The sequence below is a fragment of the Lissotriton vulgaris genome, chromosome 12, assembly GCF_964263255.1.
Source record: "Lissotriton vulgaris chromosome 12, aLisVul1.2, whole genome shotgun sequence".
Classification (NCBI taxonomy): domain Eukaryota; kingdom Metazoa; phylum Chordata; class Amphibia; order Caudata; family Salamandridae; genus Lissotriton; species Lissotriton vulgaris.
Genome location: NC_141700.1, coordinates 442585892 through 442605624, shown reverse-complemented (window position 1 = coordinate 442605624; position 19733 = coordinate 442585892). Strand labels below are relative to the sequence as shown.

At 29.7% G+C, this 19733-nt stretch overlaps 17 non-coding genes across 17 annotated transcripts; all 17 read left to right on the top strand.

The window, feature by feature from the left end:
* Nucleotides 1-867: 867 nt before the first annotated feature.
* TRNAT-AGU (transfer RNA threonine (anticodon AGU)) lies at nucleotides 868-941 on the top strand. Its single transcript has one exon. It is a non-coding gene; the product is annotated as a tRNA-Thr (tRNA).
* A 2979-nt stretch (nucleotides 942-3920) lies between these two features.
* Nucleotides 3921-3994, top strand: TRNAT-AGU (transfer RNA threonine (anticodon AGU)). Its single transcript has one exon. It is a non-coding gene; the product is annotated as a tRNA-Thr (tRNA).
* A 943-nt stretch (nucleotides 3995-4937) lies between these two features.
* Nucleotides 4938-5011, top strand: TRNAT-AGU (transfer RNA threonine (anticodon AGU)). The gene has a single exon. It is a non-coding gene; the product is annotated as a tRNA-Thr (tRNA).
* A 943-nt stretch (nucleotides 5012-5954) lies between these two features.
* TRNAT-AGU (transfer RNA threonine (anticodon AGU)) lies at nucleotides 5955-6028 on the top strand. The gene has a single exon. It is a non-coding gene; the product is annotated as a tRNA-Thr (tRNA).
* Nucleotides 6029-6972: 944 nt separating this feature from the next.
* Nucleotides 6973-7046, top strand: TRNAT-AGU (transfer RNA threonine (anticodon AGU)). Its single transcript has one exon. It is a non-coding gene; the product is annotated as a tRNA-Thr (tRNA).
* A 944-nt stretch (nucleotides 7047-7990) lies between these two features.
* On the top strand, nucleotides 7991-8064 carry TRNAT-AGU (transfer RNA threonine (anticodon AGU)). Its single transcript has one exon. It is a non-coding gene; the product is annotated as a tRNA-Thr (tRNA).
* A 436-nt stretch (nucleotides 8065-8500) lies between these two features.
* Nucleotides 8501-8573, top strand: TRNAT-CGU (transfer RNA threonine (anticodon CGU)). Its single transcript has one exon. It is a non-coding gene; the product is annotated as a tRNA-Thr (tRNA).
* A 436-nt stretch (nucleotides 8574-9009) lies between these two features.
* On the top strand, nucleotides 9010-9083 carry TRNAT-AGU (transfer RNA threonine (anticodon AGU)). The gene has a single exon. It is a non-coding gene; the product is annotated as a tRNA-Thr (tRNA).
* A 942-nt stretch (nucleotides 9084-10025) lies between these two features.
* Nucleotides 10026-10099, top strand: TRNAT-AGU (transfer RNA threonine (anticodon AGU)). The gene has a single exon. It is a non-coding gene; the product is annotated as a tRNA-Thr (tRNA).
* Nucleotides 10100-11041: 942 nt separating this feature from the next.
* TRNAT-AGU (transfer RNA threonine (anticodon AGU)) lies at nucleotides 11042-11115 on the top strand. Its single transcript has one exon. It is a non-coding gene; the product is annotated as a tRNA-Thr (tRNA).
* A 437-nt stretch (nucleotides 11116-11552) lies between these two features.
* TRNAT-CGU (transfer RNA threonine (anticodon CGU)) lies at nucleotides 11553-11625 on the top strand. Its single transcript has one exon. It is a non-coding gene; the product is annotated as a tRNA-Thr (tRNA).
* A 435-nt stretch (nucleotides 11626-12060) lies between these two features.
* TRNAT-AGU (transfer RNA threonine (anticodon AGU)) lies at nucleotides 12061-12134 on the top strand. The gene has a single exon. It is a non-coding gene; the product is annotated as a tRNA-Thr (tRNA).
* Nucleotides 12135-13079: 945 nt separating this feature from the next.
* On the top strand, nucleotides 13080-13153 carry TRNAT-AGU (transfer RNA threonine (anticodon AGU)). The gene has a single exon. It is a non-coding gene; the product is annotated as a tRNA-Thr (tRNA).
* Nucleotides 13154-14095: 942 nt separating this feature from the next.
* Nucleotides 14096-14169, top strand: TRNAT-AGU (transfer RNA threonine (anticodon AGU)). Its single transcript has one exon. It is a non-coding gene; the product is annotated as a tRNA-Thr (tRNA).
* Nucleotides 14170-16130: 1961 nt separating this feature from the next.
* On the top strand, nucleotides 16131-16204 carry TRNAT-AGU (transfer RNA threonine (anticodon AGU)). Its single transcript has one exon. It is a non-coding gene; the product is annotated as a tRNA-Thr (tRNA).
* Nucleotides 16205-17150: 946 nt separating this feature from the next.
* Nucleotides 17151-17224, top strand: TRNAT-AGU (transfer RNA threonine (anticodon AGU)). Its single transcript has one exon. It is a non-coding gene; the product is annotated as a tRNA-Thr (tRNA).
* Nucleotides 17225-19182: 1958 nt separating this feature from the next.
* TRNAT-AGU (transfer RNA threonine (anticodon AGU)) lies at nucleotides 19183-19256 on the top strand. The gene has a single exon. It is a non-coding gene; the product is annotated as a tRNA-Thr (tRNA).
* The last annotated feature ends 477 nt before the right edge of the window (nucleotides 19257-19733 follow it).

The window sequence follows — 19733 nt, the reverse complement described above, 5'->3', positions numbered from 1 at the left end:
ATCTTACTGTTGAACAGATCATCTTAAACCTTATAAAAACCCAAATATTTTCAAGAATATAGAATGAATACAGTTATTGCAAAATGAAAAAAAGACATATCTATGAGAAAGACGTAGATGAAATTTGTACCTAGATTTGAGCAATATTAATACCTTCATGAAAAAAAATTGTAAAGTATTCAAGAAATGAAACTGGGTTTTATAAGAGTATCTGTTTATTAAAACATATTAATACTTGATCAGTGATTGAGTATCTTTTCGTGCTTTAGATTACAATACATATAAAGAAGAATTTATAGCAGGAAACACATTTTCATCATCAACAATAAATTATGTATGCATTTTTAACTATTAACGTTGGTGCTGTGGCTTAGTGGTTAAAGCGCCTGTCTTGTAAATAGGAAATCCTGAGTTTAAATGTCAGCAGCACCTATCTGTTTTCTCAATGCTTTCGGAATAATTTTCATCAAACAAGTGTTGAATACAATTTAAGAATAAACATCTGGTTCTATGAACTTTAGAATAAGTTATCTTGAAAATTAAATAAAATGCTTGGTATTGTGAAGATTTTTGTAGGAATGCATTGACTGAAATAGGGAAAAGAAAATGACAAAGAACAAGATAGAGGTGAATGATCACTCTATTGTTGAATTCAACTAATCCATTCTTCAGCAAGGTATATTTTAAAATGATATGAATAGGGTAAACTTCAAATTAAAGAGGTGTTTTTGAATAAGTGAAGAGTCTTCATTCATCTTAAGTGTTTGAGTAGAGAAGTGTGTGAACTTAGAAAAGAATATGAAAGTGAAAAAGCAATATTCTCTTGAACACCATAAAGAAAAGTGTTTCAAAATTAAGAATCAAGTGGGTGCTGTGGCTTAGCTGGTTAAAGCGCCTGTCTAGTAAACAGGAGATCCTGAGTTCAACTCTCAGCAGCGCCTTGCTTTTCTCATTATTATATAACAAATCATTTTCATTAGGTCTTATTCCGATACAATTAAAATATAAAAGTCTGATTCATCTTACTGTTGAACAGATCATCTTAAACCTTATAAAAACCCAAGTATTTTCAATATTATAGAATAAATACTGTTATTGCAAAATGAAAAAATACATATCTGTGAGAAAGACGTAGATGAAATTTATACCTAGATTTGAGCAATATTAATACCTTCATGAAAAAAATTGTAAAGAAATCAAAAAATGAAATTGGGTTTTATAAGAGTACCTGTTTATTAAAACATATTAATACTTGCGTAGTGATTGAGTATCTTTTCATGTTTAAGATAACAATATATATAAAGAAGAATTTATAGCAGGAAACACATTTTCATCATCAAAAATAAATTATTTATGCATTTTTTACTATTAATGTTGGTGCTGTGGCTTAGTGGTTAAAGCGCCTGTCTCGTAAACAGGAAATCCTGAGTTCTAATTTCTGCAGCACCTAACTGTTTTCTCCATGCTTTCGGAATAATTTTCATCAAACAAGTGTTGAATACAATTTAAGAATAAACATCTGGTTCTATGAACTTTAGAATAAGTTATCTTGAAAATTTAATAAAATGCTTGGTATTGTGAAGATTTTTGTAGGAATGCATTGACTGAAATAGGGAAAAGAAAATGACAAAGAACAAGATAGGGGTGAATGATCACTCTATTGTTGAATTCAACTAATCCATTCTTCAGCAAGGTATATTTTAAAATGATATGAATAGGGTAAACTTCAAATTAGAGACGTGTTTTTGAATAAGTGAAGAGTCTTCATTCATCTTAAGTGTTTGAGTAGAGAAGTGTGTGAACTTAGAAAAGAATTTGAAAGTGAAAAAGCAATATTCTCTTGAACACCATAAAGAAAAGTGTTTCAAAATTAAGAATCAAGTGGGTGCTGAGGCTTAGCTGGTTAAAGCGCCTGTCTAGTAAACAGGAGATCCTGAGTTCAACTCTCAGCAGCGCCTTGCTTTTCTTATTGTTATATAACAAATCATTTTCATTAGGTCTTATTCCGATACAATTAAAATATAAAAGTCTGATTCATCTTACTGTTGAACAGATCATCTTAAACCTTATAAAAACCCAAGTATTTTCAAGAATATAGAATGAATACAGTTATTGCAAAATGAAAAAAATACATATCTATGAGAAAGCCGTAGATTACATTTCTACCTAGATTTGAGCAATATTAATACCTTCATGAAAAAAATGTGTAAAGTATTCAAGAAATGAAACTGGGTTTTATAAGAGTATCTGTTTATTAAAACATATTAATACTTGATCAGTGATTGAGTATCTTTTCGTGTTTTAGATTACAATACATATAAAGAAGAATTTATAGCAGGAAACACATTTTCATCATCAACAATAAATTATTTATGCATTTTTTAATATTAATGTTGGTGCCCTGGCTTAGTGGTTAAAGCGCCTGTCATGTAAACAGGAAATCCTGAGTTCAAATTTCTGCAGCACCTAACTGTTTTCTCCATGCTTTCGGAATAATTTTCATCAAACAAGTGTTGAATACAATTTAAGAATAAACATCTGGTTCTATGAACTTTAGAATAAGTTATCTTAAAAATTAAATAAAATGCTTGGTATTGTGAAGATTTTTGTAGGAATGCATTGACTGAAATAAGGAAAAGAAAATGACAAAGAACAAGATAGAGGTGAATGATCACTCTATTGTTGAATTCAACTAATCCATTCTTCAGCAAGGTATATTTTAAAATGATATGAATAGGGTAAACTTCAAATTAGAGACGTGTTTTTGAATAAGTGAAGAGTCTTCATTCATCTTAAGTGTTTGAGTAGAGAAGTGTGGGAACTTAGAAAAGAATTTGAAAGTGAAAAAGCAATATTCTCTTGAACACCATAAAGAAAAGTGTTTCAAAATTAAGAATCAAGTGGGTTCTGTGGCTTAGCTGGTTAAAGCGCCTATCTAGTAAACAGGAGATCCTGAGTTCAACTCTCAGCAGCGCCTTGCTTTTCTTATTGTTATATAACAAATCATTTTCATTAGGTCTTATTCCGATACAATTAAAATATAAAAGTCTGATTCATCTTACTGTTGAACAGATCATCTTAAACCTTATAAAAACCCAAGTATTTTCAAGAATATAGAATGAATACAGTTATTGCAAAATGAAAAAAAGACATATCTATTAGAAAGACGTAGATGAAATTTGTACCTAGATTTGAGCAATATTAATACCTTCATGAAAAAAATTGTAAAGTATTCAAGAAATGAAACTGGGTTTTATAAGAGTATCTGTTTATTAAAACATATTAATACTTGATCAGTATTTGAGTATCTTTTCGTGTTTTAGATTACAATACATATAAAGAAGAATTTATAGCAGGTAACACATTTTCATCATCAACAATAAATTATTTATGCATTTTTTAATATTAATGTTGGTGCCCTGGCTTAGTGGTTAAAGCGCCTGTCTTGTAAACAGGAAATCCTGAGTTCAAATCTCAGCAGTACCTAACTGTTTTCTCCATGCTTTCGGAATAATTTTCATTAAACAAGTGTTGAATAAAATTAAAGAAAAAACGCATGGTTCTATAAATTTTAGAATAAGTTATCTTAAAAATTAAATATAATACTTGGTATTGTGAAGATTATTGTAGGAATGCATTGACTGAAATAGGGGGAAAAAATGAAAAAGAACAAGATAAAGGTGAATGATCACTCTATTGTTAAATTCAACTAATCCATTCTTCAGCAAGGTATATTTTAAAATGATATGAATAGGGTAAACTTCAAATTAAAGAGGTGTTTTTGAATAAGTGAAGAGTCTTCATTCATCTTAAGTGTTTGAGTAGAGAAGTGTGTGAACTTAGAAAAGAATATGAAAGTGAAAAAGCAATATTCTCTTGAACACCATAAAGAAAAGTGTTTCAAAATTAAGAATCAAGTGGGTGCTGTGGCTTAGCTGGTTAAAGCGCCTGTCTAGTAAACAGGAGATCCTGAGTTCAACTCTCAGCAGCGCCTTGCTTTTCTCATTATTATATAACACATCTTTTTCATTAGGTCTTATTCCGATACAATTAAAATATAAAAGTCTGATTCATCTTACTGTTGAACAGACCATCTTAAACCTTATAAAAACCCAAGTATTTTCAAGATTATAGAATAAATACTGTTATTGCAAAATGAAAAAATACATATCTGTGAGAAAGACGTAGATGAAATTTATACCTAGATTTGAGCAATATTAATACCTTCATGAAAAAAATTGTAAAGAATTCAAAAAATGAAATTGGTTTTTATAAGAGTACCTGTTTATTAAAACATATTAATACTTGCGTAGTGATTGAGTATCTTTTCATGTTTAAGATAACAATATATATAAAGAAGAAATTATTGCAGAAAACACATTTTCATCATCAAAAATAAATTATTTATGCATTTTTTACTATTAATGTTGGTGCTGTGGCTTAGTGGTTAAAGCGCCTGTCTCGTAAACAGGAAATCCTGAGTTCAAATTTCTGCAGCACCTAACTGTTTTCTCCATGCTTTCGGAATAATTTTCATCAAACAAGTGTTGAATACAATTTAAGAATAAACATCTGGTTCTATGAACTTTAGAATAAGTTATCTTACAAATTAAATAAAATGCTTGGTATGGTGAAGATTTTTGTAGGAATGCATTGACTGAAATAGGGAAAAGAAAATGACAAAGAACAAGATAGAGGTGAATGATCACTCTATTGTTGAATTCAACTAATCCATTCTTCAGCAAGGTATATTTTAAAATGATATGAATAGGGTAAACTTCAAATTAGAGAGGTGTTTTTGAATAAGTGAAGAGTCTTCATTCATCTTAAGTGTTTGAGTAGAGAAGTGTGTGAACTTAGAAAAGAATTTGAAAGTGAAAAAGCAATATTCTCTTGAACACCATAAAGAAAAGTGTTTCAAAATTAAGAATCAAGTGGGTGCTGTGGCTTAGCTGGTTAAAGCGCCTGTCTAGTAAACAGGAGATCCTGAGTTCAACTCTCAGCAGCGCCTTGCTTTTCTTATTGTTATATAACAAATCATTTTCATTAGGTCTTATTCCGATACAATTAAAATATAAAAGTCTGATTCATCTTACTGTTGAACAGATCACCTTAAACCTTATAAAAACCCAAGTATTTTCAAGAATATAGAATGAATACAGTTATTGCAAAATGAAAAAAAGACATATCTATGAGAAAGACGTAGATGAAATTTGTACCTAGATTTGAGCAATATTAATACCTTCATGAAAAAATTGTAAAGTATTCAAGAAATGAAACTGGGTTTTATAAGAGTATCTGTTTATTAAAACATATTAATACTTGATCAGTGATTGAGTATCTTTTCGTGTTTTAGATTACAATACATATAAAGAAGAATTTATAGCAGGAAACACATTTTCATCATCAACAATAAATTATTTATGCATTTTTTAATATTAATGTTGGTGCCCTGGCTTAGTGGTTAAAGCGCCTGTCTTGTAAAAAGGAAATCCTGAGTTCAAATTTCTGCAGCACCTAACTGTTTTCTCCATGCTTTCGGAATAATTTTCATCAAACAAGTGTTGAATACAATTTAAGAATAAACATCTGGTTCTATGAACTTTAGAATAAGTTATCTTAAAAATTAAATAAAATGCTTGGTATTGTGAAGATTTTTGTAGGAATGCATTGACTGAAATAGGGAAAAGAAAATGACAAAGAACAAGATAGAGGTGAATGATCACTCTATTGTTGAATTCAACTAATCCATTCTTCAGCAAGGTATATTTTAAAATGATATGAATAGGGTAAACTTCAAATTAGAGACGTGTTTTTGAATAAGTGAAGAGTCTTCATTCATCTTAAGTGTTTGAGTAGAGAAGTGTGGGAACTTAGAAAAGAATTTGAAAGTGAAAAAGCAATATTCTCTTGAACACCATAAAGAAAAGTGTTTCAAAATTAAGAATCAAGTGGGTGCTGTGGCTTAGCTGGTTAAAGCGCCTGTCTAGTAAACAGGAGATCCTGAGTTCAACTCTCAGCAGCGCCTTGCTTTTCTCATTATTATATAACACATCTTTTTCATTAGGTCTTATTCCGATACAATTAAAATATAAACGTCTGATTCATCTTACTGTTGAACAGATCATCTTAAACCTTATAAAAACCCAAGTATTTTCAAGAATATAGAATGAATACAGTTATTGCAAAATGAAAAAAATACATATCTATGAGAAAGCCGTAGATGAAATTTCTACCTAGATTTGAGCAATATTAATACCTTCATGAAAAAAATTGTAAAGAATTCAAAAAATGAAATTGGGTTTTATAAGAGTGCCTGTTTATTAAAACATATTAATACTTGTGTAGTGATTGAGTATCTTTTCATGTTTAAGATAACAATATATATAAAGAAGAATTTATAGCAGGAAACACATTTTCATCATCAAAAATAAATTATTCATGCATTTTTTACTATTAATGTTGGTCCTGTGGCTTAGTGGTTAAAGTGCAAGTCTCGTAAACAGGAAATCCTGAGTTCAAATCGCAGCAGCACCAAACTGTTTTCTCCATGCTTTCCGAATAATTTTCATCAAACAAGTGTTGAATTCAATTTAAGTATAAACATCTGGTTCTATGAACTTTAGAATAAGTTATCTTAAAAATTAAATAAAATGCTTGGTATTGTGAAGATTTTTGTAGGAATGCATTGACTTAAATAGGGAAAAGAAAATGACAAAGAACAAGATAGAGGTGAATGATCACTCTATTGTTGAATTCAACTAATCCATTCTTCAGCAAGGTATATTTTAAAATGATATGAATAGGGTAAACTTCAAATTAGAGAGGTGTTTTTGAATAAGTGAAGAGTCTTCATTCATCTGAAGTGTTTGAGTAGAGAAGTGTGTGAACTTAGAAAAGAATATGAAAATGAAAAAGCAATATTCTCTTGAACACCATAAAGAAAAGTGTTTCAAAATTAAGAAACAAGTGGGTGCTGTGGCTTAGCTGGTTAAAGCGCCTATCTAGTAAACAGGAGATCCTGAGTTCAACTCTCAGCAGCGCCTTGCTTTTCTTATTGTTATATAACAAATCATTTTCATTAGGTCTTATTCCGATACAATTAAAATATAAAAGTCTGATTCATCTTACTGTTGAACAGATCATCTTAAACCTTATAAAAACCCAAGTATTTTCAAGAATATAGAATGAATACAGTTATTGCAAAATGAAAAAAAGACATATCTATGAGAAAGACGTAGATGAAATTTGTACCTAGATTTGAGCAATATTAATACCTTCATGAAAAAAAATTGTAAAGTATTCAAGAAATGAAACTGGGTTGTATAAGAGTATCTGTTTATTAAAACATATTAATACTTGATCAGTGATTGAGTATCTTTTCGTGTTTTAGATTACAATACATATAAAGAAGAATTTATAGCAGGTAGCACATTTTCATCATCAACAATGAAGTATTTATGCATTTTATAATATTAATGTTGGTGCCCTGGCTTAGTGGTTAAAGCGCCTGTCTTGTAAACAGGAAATCCTGAGTTCAAATCTCAGCAGTACCTAACTGTTTTCTCCATGCTTTCGGAATAATTTTCATTAAACAAGTGTTGAATACAATTTAAGAATAAACGCATGTTCTATAAATTTTAGAATAAGTTATCTTAAAAATTAAATATAATACTTGGTATTGTGAAGATTATTGTAGGAATGCATTGACTGAAATAGGGAAAAGAAAATGACAAAGAACAAGATAGAGGTGAATGATCACTCTATTGTTGAATTCAACTAATCCATTCTTCGGCAAGGTATATTTTAAAATGATATGAATAGGGTAAACTTCAAATTAGAGAGGTGTTTTTGAATAAGTGAAGAGTCTTCATTCATCTTAAGTGTTTGAGTAGAGAAGTGTGTGAACTTAGAAAAGAATTTGAAAGTGAAAAAGCAATATTCTCTTGAACACCATAAAGAAAAGTGTTTCAAATTTAAGAATCAAGTGGGTGCTGTGGCTTAGCTGGTTAAAGCGCCTGTCTAGTAAACAGGAGACCCTGAGTTCAACTCTCAGCAGTGCCTTGCTTTTCTTATTGTTATATAACAAATCATTATCATTAGGTCTTATTCCGATACAATTAAAATATAAAAGTCTGATTCATCTTACTGTTGAACAGATCATCTTAAACCTTATAAAAACCCAAGTATTTTCAAGAATATAGAATGAATACAGTTATTGCAAAATGAAAAAAAGACATATCTATGAGAAAGCCGTAGATGAAATTTCTACCTAGATTTGAGCAATATTAATACCTTCATGAAAAAAATTGAAAAGAATTCAAGAAATGAAATTGGGTTTTATAAGAGTACCTGCTTATTAAAACATATTAATACTTGCATAGTGGTTGAGTATCTTTTCGTGTTTAAGATTAAAATACATATAAAGAAGAATTTATAGCAGGAAACACATTTTCATCATCAGCAATACATTATTTTTGCATTTTTTACTATTAACCTTGGTGCTGTGGCTTAGTGGTTAAAGCGCCTGTCTCGTAAACAGGAAATCCTGAGTTCAAATCTCAGCAGCACCTAACTGTTTTCTCCATGCTTTCCGAATAGTTTTCATCAAACAAGTGTTGAATACAATTTAAGAATAAACATCTGGTTCTATGAACTTTAGAATAAATTATCTTAAAAATTAAATTTAATGCTTGGTATTGTGAAGATTTTTGTAGGAATGCATTGACTTAAATAGGGAAAAGAAAATGACAAAGAACAAGATAGAGGTGAATGATCACTCTATTTTCGAATTCAACTAATCCATTCTTCAGCATGGTATATTTTAAAATGATATGAATAGGGTAAACTTCAAATTAGAGAGGTGTTTTTGAATAAGTGAAGAGTCTTCATTCATCTGAAGTGTTTGAGTAGAGAAGTGTGTGAACTTAGAAAAGAATATGAAAATGAAAAAGCAATATTCTCTTGAACACCATAAAGAAAAGTGTTTCAAAATCAAGAATCAATAAGGGGGCTGTGGCTTAGCTGGTTAAAGCGCCTGTCTAGTAAACAGGAGATCCTGAGTTCAACTCTCAGCAGCGCCTTGCTTTTCTCATTATTATATAACAAATCATTTTCATTAGGTCTTATTCCGATACAATTAAAATATAAAAGTCTGATTCGTCTTACCGTTGAACAGATCATCTTAAACCTTATAAAAACCCAAGTATTTTCAAGATTATAGAATAAATACTTTTATTGCAAAATGAAAAAATACATATCTGTGAGAAAGACGTAGATGGAATTTATACCTAGATTTGAGCAATATTAATATCTTCATGAAAAAAATTGTAAAGAATTCAAAAAATGAAATTGGGTTTTATAAGAGTACCTGTTTATTAAAACATATTAATACTTGCGTAGTGATTGAGTATCTTTTCATGTTTAAGATAACAATATATATAAAGAAGAATTTATAGCAGGAAACACATTTTCATCATCAAAAATAAATTATTTATGCATTTTTTGCTATTAATGTTGGTGCTGTGGCTTAATGGTTAAAGCGCCTGTCTCAAAAACAGGAAATCCTGAGTTCAAATTTCTGCAGCACCTAACTGTTTTCTCCATGCTTTTGGAATAATTGTCATCAAACAAGTGTTGAATACAATTTAAGAATAAACATCTGGTTCTATGAACTTTAGAATAAGTTATCTTAAAAATAAATAAAATGCTTGGTATTGTGAAGATTTTTGTAGGAATGCATTGACTGAAATAGGGAAAAGAAAATGACAAAGAACAAGATAGAGGTGAATGATCACTCTATTGTTGAATTCAACTAATCCACTCTTCGGCAAGGTATATTTTAAAATGATATGAATAGGGTAAACTTCAAATTAGAGAGGTGTTTTTGAATAAGTGAAGAGTCTTCATTCATCTTAAGTGTTTGAGTAGAGAAGTGTGTGAACTTAGAAAAGAATTTGAAATTGAAAAAGCAATATTCTCTTGAAGACCATAAAGAAAAGTGTTTCAAATTTAAGAATCAAGTGGGTGCTGTGGCTTAGCTGGTTAAAGCGCCTGTCTAGTAAACAGGAGATCCTGAGTTCAACTCTCAGCAACGCCTTGCTTTTCTCATTATGATATAACAAATCATTTTCATTAGGTCTTATTCCGATACAATTAAAATATAAAAGTCTGATTCGTCTTACTGTTGAACAGATCATCTTAAACCTTATAAAAACCCAAGTATTTTCAAGATTATAGAATAAATACTGTTATTGCAAAATGAAAAAATACATATCTGTGAGAAAGACGTAGATGAAATTTATACCTAGATTTGAGCAATATTAATACCTTCATGAAAAAAATTGTAAAGAATTCAAAAAATGAAATTGGGTTTTATAAGAGTACCTGTTTATTAAAACATATTAATACTTGCGTAGTGATTGAGTATCTTTTCATGTTTAAGATAACAATATATATAAAGAAGAATTTATAGCAGGAAACACATTTTCATCATCAAAAATAAATTATTTATGCATTTTTTACTATTAATGTTGGTGCTGTGGCTTAGTGGTTAAAGCGCCTGTCTCGTAAACAGGAAATCCTGAGTTCAAATTTCTGCAGCACCTAACTGTTTTCTCCATGCTTTTGGAATAATTGTCATGAAACAAGTGTTGAATACAATTTAAGAATAAACATCTGGTTCTATGAACTTTAGAATAAGTTATCTTAAAAATAAATAAAATGCTTGGTATTGTGAAGATTTTTGTAGGAATGCATTGACTGAAATAGGGAAAAGAAAATGACAAAGAACAAGATAGAGGTGAATGATCACTCTATTGTTGAATTCAACTAATCCATTCTTCGGCAAGGTATATTTTAAAATGATATGAATAGGGTAAACTTCAAATTAGAGAGGTGTTTTTGAATAAGTGAAGAGTCTTCATCCATCTTAAGTGTTTGAGTAGAGAAGTGTGTGAACTTAGAAAAGAATTTGAAAGTGAAAAAGCAATATTCTCTTGAACACCATAAAGAAAAGTGTTTCAAATTTAAGAATCAAGTGGGTGCTGTGGCTTAGCTGGTTAAAGCGCCTGTCTAGTAAACAGGAGACCCTGAGTTCAACTCTTAGCAGCGCCTTGCTTTTCTTATTGTTATATAACAAATCATTTTCATTAGGTCTTATTCCGATACAATTAAAATATAAAAGTCTGATTCATCTTACTGTTGAACAGATCATCTTAAACCTTATAAAAACCCAAGTATTTTCAAGAATATAGAATGAATACAGTTATTGCAAAATGAAAAAAAGACATATCTATGAGAAAGCCGTAGATGAAATTTCTACCTAGATTTGAGCAATATTAATACCTTCATGAAAAAAAATTGTAAAGAATTCAAGAAATGAAATTGGGTTTTATAAGAGTACCTGCTTATTAAAACATATTAATACTTGCATAGTGGTTGAGTATCTTTTCGTGTTTAAGATTACAATACATATAAAGAAGAATTTATAGCAGGAAACACATTTTCATCATCAACAATAAATTATTTTTGCATTTTTTACTATTAACCTTGGTGCTGTGGCTTAGTGGTTAAAGCGCCTGTCTCGTAAACAGGAAATCCTGAGTTCAAATCTCAGCAGCACCTAACTGTTTTCTCCATGCTTTCCGAATAGTTTTCATCAAACAAGTGTTGAATACAATTTAAGAATAAACATCTGGTTCTATGAACTTTAGAATAAATTATCTTAAAAATTAAATTTAATGCTTGGTATTGTGAAGATTTTTGTAGGAATGCATTGACTGAAATAGGGGAAAGAAAATGACAAAGAACAAGATAGAGGTGAATGATCACTCTATTGTTGAATTTAAATAATCCATTCTTCAGCAAGTTATATTTTAAACTGATATGAATAGGGTAAACTTCAAATTAGAGAGGTGTTTTTGAATAAGTGAAGAGTCTTCATTCATCTTAAGTGTTTGAGTAGAGAAGTGTGTGAACTTAGAAAAGAATATGAAAGTGAAAAAGCAATATTCTCTTGAACACCTTAAAGAAAAGTGTTTCAAAATTAAGAAGCAAGTGGGTGCTGTGGCTTAGCTGGTTAAAGCGCCTGTCTAGTAAACAGGAGATCCTGAGTTCAAATCTCAGCAGGGCCTTGCTTTTCTTATTGTTATATAACAAATCATTTTCATTAGGTCTTATTCCGATACAATTAAAATATAAAAGTCTGATTCATCTTACTGTTGAACAGATCATCTTAAACCTTATAAAAACCCAAGTATTTTCAAGATTATAGAATGAATACTGTTATTGCAAAATGAAAAAAATACATATCTATGAGAAAGACGTAGATGAAATTTCTACCTAGATTTGAGCAATATTAATACCTTCATGAAAAAAAATTGTTAAGAATTCAAGAAATGAAATTGGGTTTTATAAGAGTACCTGTTTATTAAAACATATCAATCCTCGTGTAGTGATTGAGTATCTTTTCGTGTTTAAGGTTACAATACATATAAAGAAGAATTTATAGTAGAAAACACATTTTCATCATCAACAATAAATTATTTATGCATTTTTTACTATTAATGTTGGTGCTGTGGCTTAGTGGTTAAAGTGCAAGTCTCGTAAACAGGAAATCCTGAGCTCAAATCTCAGCAGCACCAAACTGTTTTCTCCATGCTTTCCGAATAATTTTCATCAAACAAGTGTTGAATTCAATTTAAGTATAAACATCTGGTTCTATGAATTTTAGAATAAGTTATCTTAAAAATTAAATAAAATGCTTGGTATTGTGAAGATTTTTGTAGGAATGCATTGACTTAAATAGGGAAAAGAAAATGACAAAGAACAAGATAGAGGTGAATGATCACTCTATTTTCGAATTCAACTAATCCATTCTTCAGCATGGTATATTTTAAAATGATATGAATAGGGTAAACTTCAAATTAGAGAGGTGTTTTTGAATAAGTGAAGAGTCTTCATTCATCTGAAGTGTTTGAGTAGAGAAGTGTGTGAACTTAGAAAAGAATATGAAAATGAAAAAGCAATATTCTCTTGAACACCATAAAGAAAAGTGTTTCAAAATCAAGAATCAAGTGGGTGCTGTGGCTTAGCTGGTTAAAGCGCCTGTCTAGTAAACAGGAGATCCTGAGTTCAACTCTCAGCAGCGCCTTGCTTTTCTCATTAATATATAACAAATCATTTTCATTAGGTCTTATTCCGATACAATTAAAATATAAAAGTCTGATTCGTCTTACTGTTGAACAGATCATCTTAAACCTTATAAAAACCCAAGTATTTTCAAGATTATAGAATAAATACTGTTATTGCAAAATGAAAAAATACATATCTGTGAGAAAGACGTAGATGAAATTTATACCTAGATTTGAGCAATATTAATATCTTCATGAAAAAAATTGTAAAGAATTCAAAAAATGAAATTGGGTTTTATAAGAGTACCTGTTTATTAAAACATATTAATACTTGCGTAGTGATTGAGTATCTTTTCATGTTTAAGATAACAATATATATAAAGAAGAATTTATAGCAGGAAACACATTTTCATCATCAAAAATAAATTATTTATGCATTTTTTGCTATTAATGTTGGTGCTGTGGCTTAGTGGTTAAAGCGCCTGTCTCGAAAACAGGAAATCCTGAGTTCAAATTTCTGCAGCACCTAACTGTTTTCTCCATGCTTTTGGAATAATTGTCATCAAACAAGTGTTGAATACAATTTAAGAATAAACATCTGGTTCTATGAACTTTAGAATAAGTTATCTTAAAAATAAATAAAATGCTTGGTATTGTGAAGATTTTTGTAGGAATGCATTGACTGAAATAGGGAAAAGAAAATGACAAAGAACAAGATAGAGGTGAATGATCACTCTATTGTTGAATTCAACTAATCCATTCTTCGGCAAGGTATATTTTAAAATGATATGAATAGGGTAAACTTCAAATTAGAGAGGTGTTTTTGAATAAGTGAAGAGTCTTCATTCATCTTAAGTGTTTGAGTAGAGAAGTGTGTGAACTTAGAAAAGAATTTGAAAGTGAAAAAGCAATATTCTCTTGAAGACCATAAAGAAAAGTGTTTCAAATTTAAGAATCAAGTGGGTACTGTGGCTTAGCTGGTTAAAGCGCCTGTCTAGTAAACAGGAGACCCTGAGTTCAACTCTCAGCAGCGCCTTGCTTTTCTTATTGTTATATAACAAATCATTTTCATTAGGTCTTATTCCGATACAATTAAAATATAAAAGTCTGATTCATCTTACTGTTGAAAAGATCATCTTAAACCTTATAAAAACCCAAGTATTATCAAGATTATAGAATGAATACTGTTATTGCAAAATGAAAAAAATACATATCTATGAGAAAGCCGTAGATGAAATTTCTACCTAGATTTGAGCAATATTAATACCTTCATGAAAAAAATTGTAAAGAATTCAAAAAATGAAATTGGGCTTTATAAGAGTACCTGTTTATTAAAACATATTAATACTTGCGTAGTGATTGAGTATCTTTTCGTGTTTAAGATAACAATATATATAAAGAAGAATTTATAGCAGGAAACACATTTTCATCATCAACAATAAATTATTTATGCATTTTTTATAATTAATGTTGGCGCTGTGGCTTAGTGGTTAAAGCACCTGTCTCGTAAACAGAAAATCCTGAGTTCAAATATCAGCAGCACCTAACTGTTTTCTCCATGCTTTCTGAATAATTTTCATCAAACAAGTGTTGAATTCAATTTAAGAATAAACATCTGGTTCTATGAACTTTAGAATATGTGATCTTAAAAATTAAATAAAATGCTTGGTATTGTGAAGATTTTTGTAGGAATGCATTGACTTAAATAGGGAAAAGAAAATGACAAAGAACAAGATAGAGGTAAATGATCACTTTATTGTTGAATTCAACTAATCCATTCTTCAGCAAGGTATATTTTAAAATGATATAAATAGGGTAAACTTCAAATTAGAGAGGTGTTTTTGAATAAGTGAAGAGTCTTCATTCATCTTAAGTGTTTGAGTAGAGAAGTGTGTGAACTTAGAAAAGAATATGAAAGTGAAAAAGCAACATGCTCTTGAACACCATAAAGAAAAGTGTTTCAAAATTAAGAATCAAGTTGGTGCTGTGGCTTAGCTGGTTAAAGCGCCTGTCTAGTAAACAGGAGATCCTGTGTTCAACTCTCAGGAGCTCCTTGCTTTTCTAATTGTTATATAACAAATAATTTTCATTAGGTCTGATTCCGATACAATTAAAATATAAAAGTCTGATTCATCTTACTGTTGAACAGATCATATAAACCTTATAAAAAACCAAGTATTTTCAAGAATATAGAATGAATACAGTTATTGCAAAATGAAAAAATACATATCTATGAGAAAGACGTAAATGAAATTTGTACCTAGATTTGAGCAATATTAATACCTTCATGAAAAAAATTTGTAAAGAATTCAAGAAATGAAATTGGGTTTTATAAGAGTATCTGTTTATTAAAACATATTAATACTTGCTCAGTGATTGAGTATCTTTTCGTGTTTTAGATTACAATACATATAAAGAAGAAATTATAGCAGGAAACACATTTTCATCATCAACAATAAATTATGTATGCATTTTTAACTATTAACGTTGGTGCTGTGGCTTAGTGGTTAAAGCGCCTGTCTTGTAAATAGGAAATCCTGAGTTTAAATGTCAGCAGCACCTAACTGTTTTCTCCATGCTTTCGGAATAATTTTCATTAAACAAGTGTTGAATACAATTTAAGAATAAACGTATGGTTCTATGAACTTTAGAATGAGTTATCTTAAAAATGAAATATAATACTTGGTATTGTGAAGATTTTTGTAGGAATGCATTGACTGAAATAGGGAAAAGAAAATGACAAAGAACAAGATAGAGGTGAATGATCACTCTATTGTTGAATTCAACTAATCCATTCTTCAGCAAGGTATATTTTAAAATGATATGAATAGGGTAAACTTCAAACTAGAGAGGTGTTTTTGAATAAGTGAAGAGTCTTCATTCATCTTAAGTGTTTGAGTAGAGAAGTGTGTGAACTTAGAAAAGAATTTGAAAGTGAAAAAGCAATATTCTCTTGAACACCATAAAGAAAAGTGTTTCAAAATTAAGAATCAAGTGGGTGCTGTGGCTTAGCTGGTTAAAGCGCCTGTCTAGTAAACAGGAGATCCTGAGTTCAACTCTCAGCAGCGCCTTGCTTTTCTTATTGTTATATAACAAATCATTTTCATTAGGTCTTATTCCGATACAATTAAAATATAAAAGTCTGATTCATCTTACTGTTGAACAAATCATCTTAAACCTTATAAAAACCCAAGTATTTTCAAGAATATAGAATGAATACAGTTATTGCAAAATGAAAAAAAGACATATCTATGAGAAAAACGTAGATGAAATTTTTACCTAGATTTGAGCAATATTAATACCTTCATGAAAAAAAATTGTAAAGTATTCAAGAAATGAAACTGGGTTTTATAAGAGTATCTGTTTATTAAAACATATTAATACTTGATCAGTGATTGAGTATCTTTTCGTTTTTTTAGATCACAATACATATAAAGAAGAATTTATAGCAGGAAACACATTTTCATCATCAACAATAAATTATTTATGCATTTTTTAATATTAATGTTGATGTCCTGGCTTAGTGGTTAAAGCACCTGTCTTGTAAACAGGAAATCCTGAGTTCAAATCTCAGCAGTACCTAGCTGTTTTCTCCATGCTTTCCGAATAATTTTCATCAAACAAGTGTTGAATACAATTTAAGAATAAACATCTGGTTCTATGAACTTAAGAATAAGTTATTTTAAAAATTAAATAAAATGCTTGGTATTGTGAAGATTTTTGAAGGAATGCATTGACTGAAATAGGGAAAAGAAAATGACAAAGAACAAGATAGAGGTGAATGATCACTCTATTGTTGAATTCAACTAATCCATTCTTCAGCAAGGTATATTTTAAAATGATATGAATGGGGTAAACTTCAAATTAGAGAGGTGTTTTTGAATGAGTGAAGAGTCTTCATTCATCTTAAGTGTTTGAGTAGAGAAGTGTGTAAACTTAGAAAAGAATATGAAAGTGAAAAAGCAATATTCTCTTGAACACCATAAAGAAAAGTGTTTCAAAATTAAGAATCAAGTGGGTGCTGTGGATTAGCTGGTTAAAGCGCCTGTCTAGTAAACAGGAGATCCTGAGTTCAAATCTCAGCAGCGCCTTGCTTTTCTCATCGTTATATAACAAATCATTTTCATTAGGTCTTATTCCGATACAATTAAAATATAAAAGTCTGATTCATCTTACTGTTGAACAGATCATCTTAAACCTTATAAAAACCCAAGTATTTTCAAGAATATAGAATGAATACAGTTATTGCAAAATGAAAAAAAGACATATCTATGAGAAAGCCGTAGATGAAATTTCTACCTAGATTTGAGCAATATTAATACCTTCATGAAAAAAAATTGTAAAGAATTCAAGAAATGAAATTGGGTTTTATAAGAGTACCTGCTTATTAAAACATATTAATACTTGCATAGTGGTTGAGTATCTTTTCGTGTTTAAGATTAAAATACATATAAAGAAGAATTTATAGCTGGAAACACATTTTCATCATCAACAATAAATTATTTTTGCATTTTTTACTATTAACCTTGGTGCTGTGGCTTAGTGGTTAAAGCGCCTGTCTCGTAAACAGGAAATCCTGAGTTGAAATCTCAGCAGCACCTAACTGTTTTCTCCATGCTTTCCGAATAGTTTTCATCAAACAAGTGTTGAATACAATTTAAGAATAAACATCTGGTTCTATGAACTTAAGAATAAGTTATTTTAAAAATTAAATAAAATGCTTGGTATTGTGAAGATTTTTGAAGGAATGCATTGACTGAAATAGGGAAAAGAAAATGACAAAGAACAAGATAGAGGTGAATGATCACTCTATTGTTGAATTCAACTAATCCATTCTTCAGCAAGGTATATTTTAAAATGATATGAATAGGGTAAACTTCAAATTAGAGAGGTGTTTTTGAATAAGTGAAGAGTCTTCATTCATCTTAAGTGTTTGAGTAGAGAACTTTGTGAACTTAGAAAAGAATATGAAAGTGAAAAAGCAATATTCTCTTGAACACCATAAAGAAAAGTGTTTCAAAACTAAGAATCAAGTGGGTGCTGTGGCTTAGCTGGTTAAAGCGCCTGTCTAGTAAACAGGAGATCCTGAGTTCAACTCGCAGCTTGCTTTTCTCATTGTTATATAACAAATCATTTTCATTAGGTCTTATTCCGATACAATTAAAATATAAAAGTCTGATTCATCTTACTGTTGAAAAGATCATCTTAAACCTTATAAAAACCCAAGTATTTTCAAGATTATAGAATGAATACTGTTATTGCAAAATGAAAAAAATACATATCTATGAGAAAGCCGTAGATGAAATGTCTACCTAGATTTGAGAAATATTAATACCTTCATGAAAAAAAATTGTAAAGAATTCAAGAAATGAAATTGGGTTTTATAAGAGTACCTGTTTATTAAAACATATCAATCCTCGTGTAGTGATTGAGTATCTTTTCGTGTTTAAGGTTACAATACATATAAAGAAGAATTTATAGTAGAAAACACATTTTCATCATCAACAATAAATTATTTATGCATTTTTTACTATTAATGTTGGTGCTGTGGCTTAGTGGTTAAAGTGCAAGTCTCGTAAACAGGAAATCCTGAGTTCAAATCTCAGCAGCACCAAACTGTTTTCTCCATGCTTTCCGAATAATTTTCATCAAACAAGTGTTGAATTCAATTTAAGTATAAACATCTGGTTCTATGAACTTTAGAATAAGTTATCTTAAAAATTAAATAAAATGCTTGGTATTGTGAAGATTTTTGTAGGAATGCATTGACTTAAATAGGGAAAAGAAAATGACAAAGAACAATATAGAGGTGAATGATCACTCTATTGTTGAATTCAACTAATCCATTCTTCAGCAAGGTATATTTTAAAATGATATGAATAGGGTAAACTTCAAATTAGAGAGGTGTTTTTGAATAAGTGAAGAGTCTTCATTCATCTGAAGTGTTTGAGTAGAGAAGTGTGTGAACTTAGAAAAGAATATGAAAATGAAAAAGCAATATTCTCTTGAACACCATAAAGAAAAGTGTTTCAAAATCAAGAATCAAGTGGGTGCTGTGGCTTAGCTGGTTAAAGCGCCTGTCTAGTAAACAGGAGATCCTGAGTTCAACTCTCAGCAGCGCCTTGCATTTCTCATTGTTATATAACAAATCATTTTCATTTGGTCTTATTCCGATACAATTAAAATATAAAAGTCTGATTCATCTTACTGTTGAACAGATCATCTTAAACCTTATAAAAACCCAAGTATTTTCAAGAATATAGAATGAATACAGTTATTGCAAAATGAAAAAATACATATCTATGAGAAAGACGTAAATGAAATTTGTACCTAGATTTGAGCAATATTAATACCTTCATGAAAAAATTTTGTAAAGAATTCAAGAAATGAAATTGGGTTTTATAAGAGTACCTGTTTATTAAAACATATTAATCCTTGTGTAGTGATTGAGTATCTTTTCGTGTTTTAGATTACAATACATATAAAGAAGAAATTATAGCAGGAAAGACATTTTCATCATCAACAATAAATTATGTATGCATTTTTAACTATTAACGTTGGTGCTGTGGCTTAGTGGTTAAAGCGCCTGTCTTGTAAATA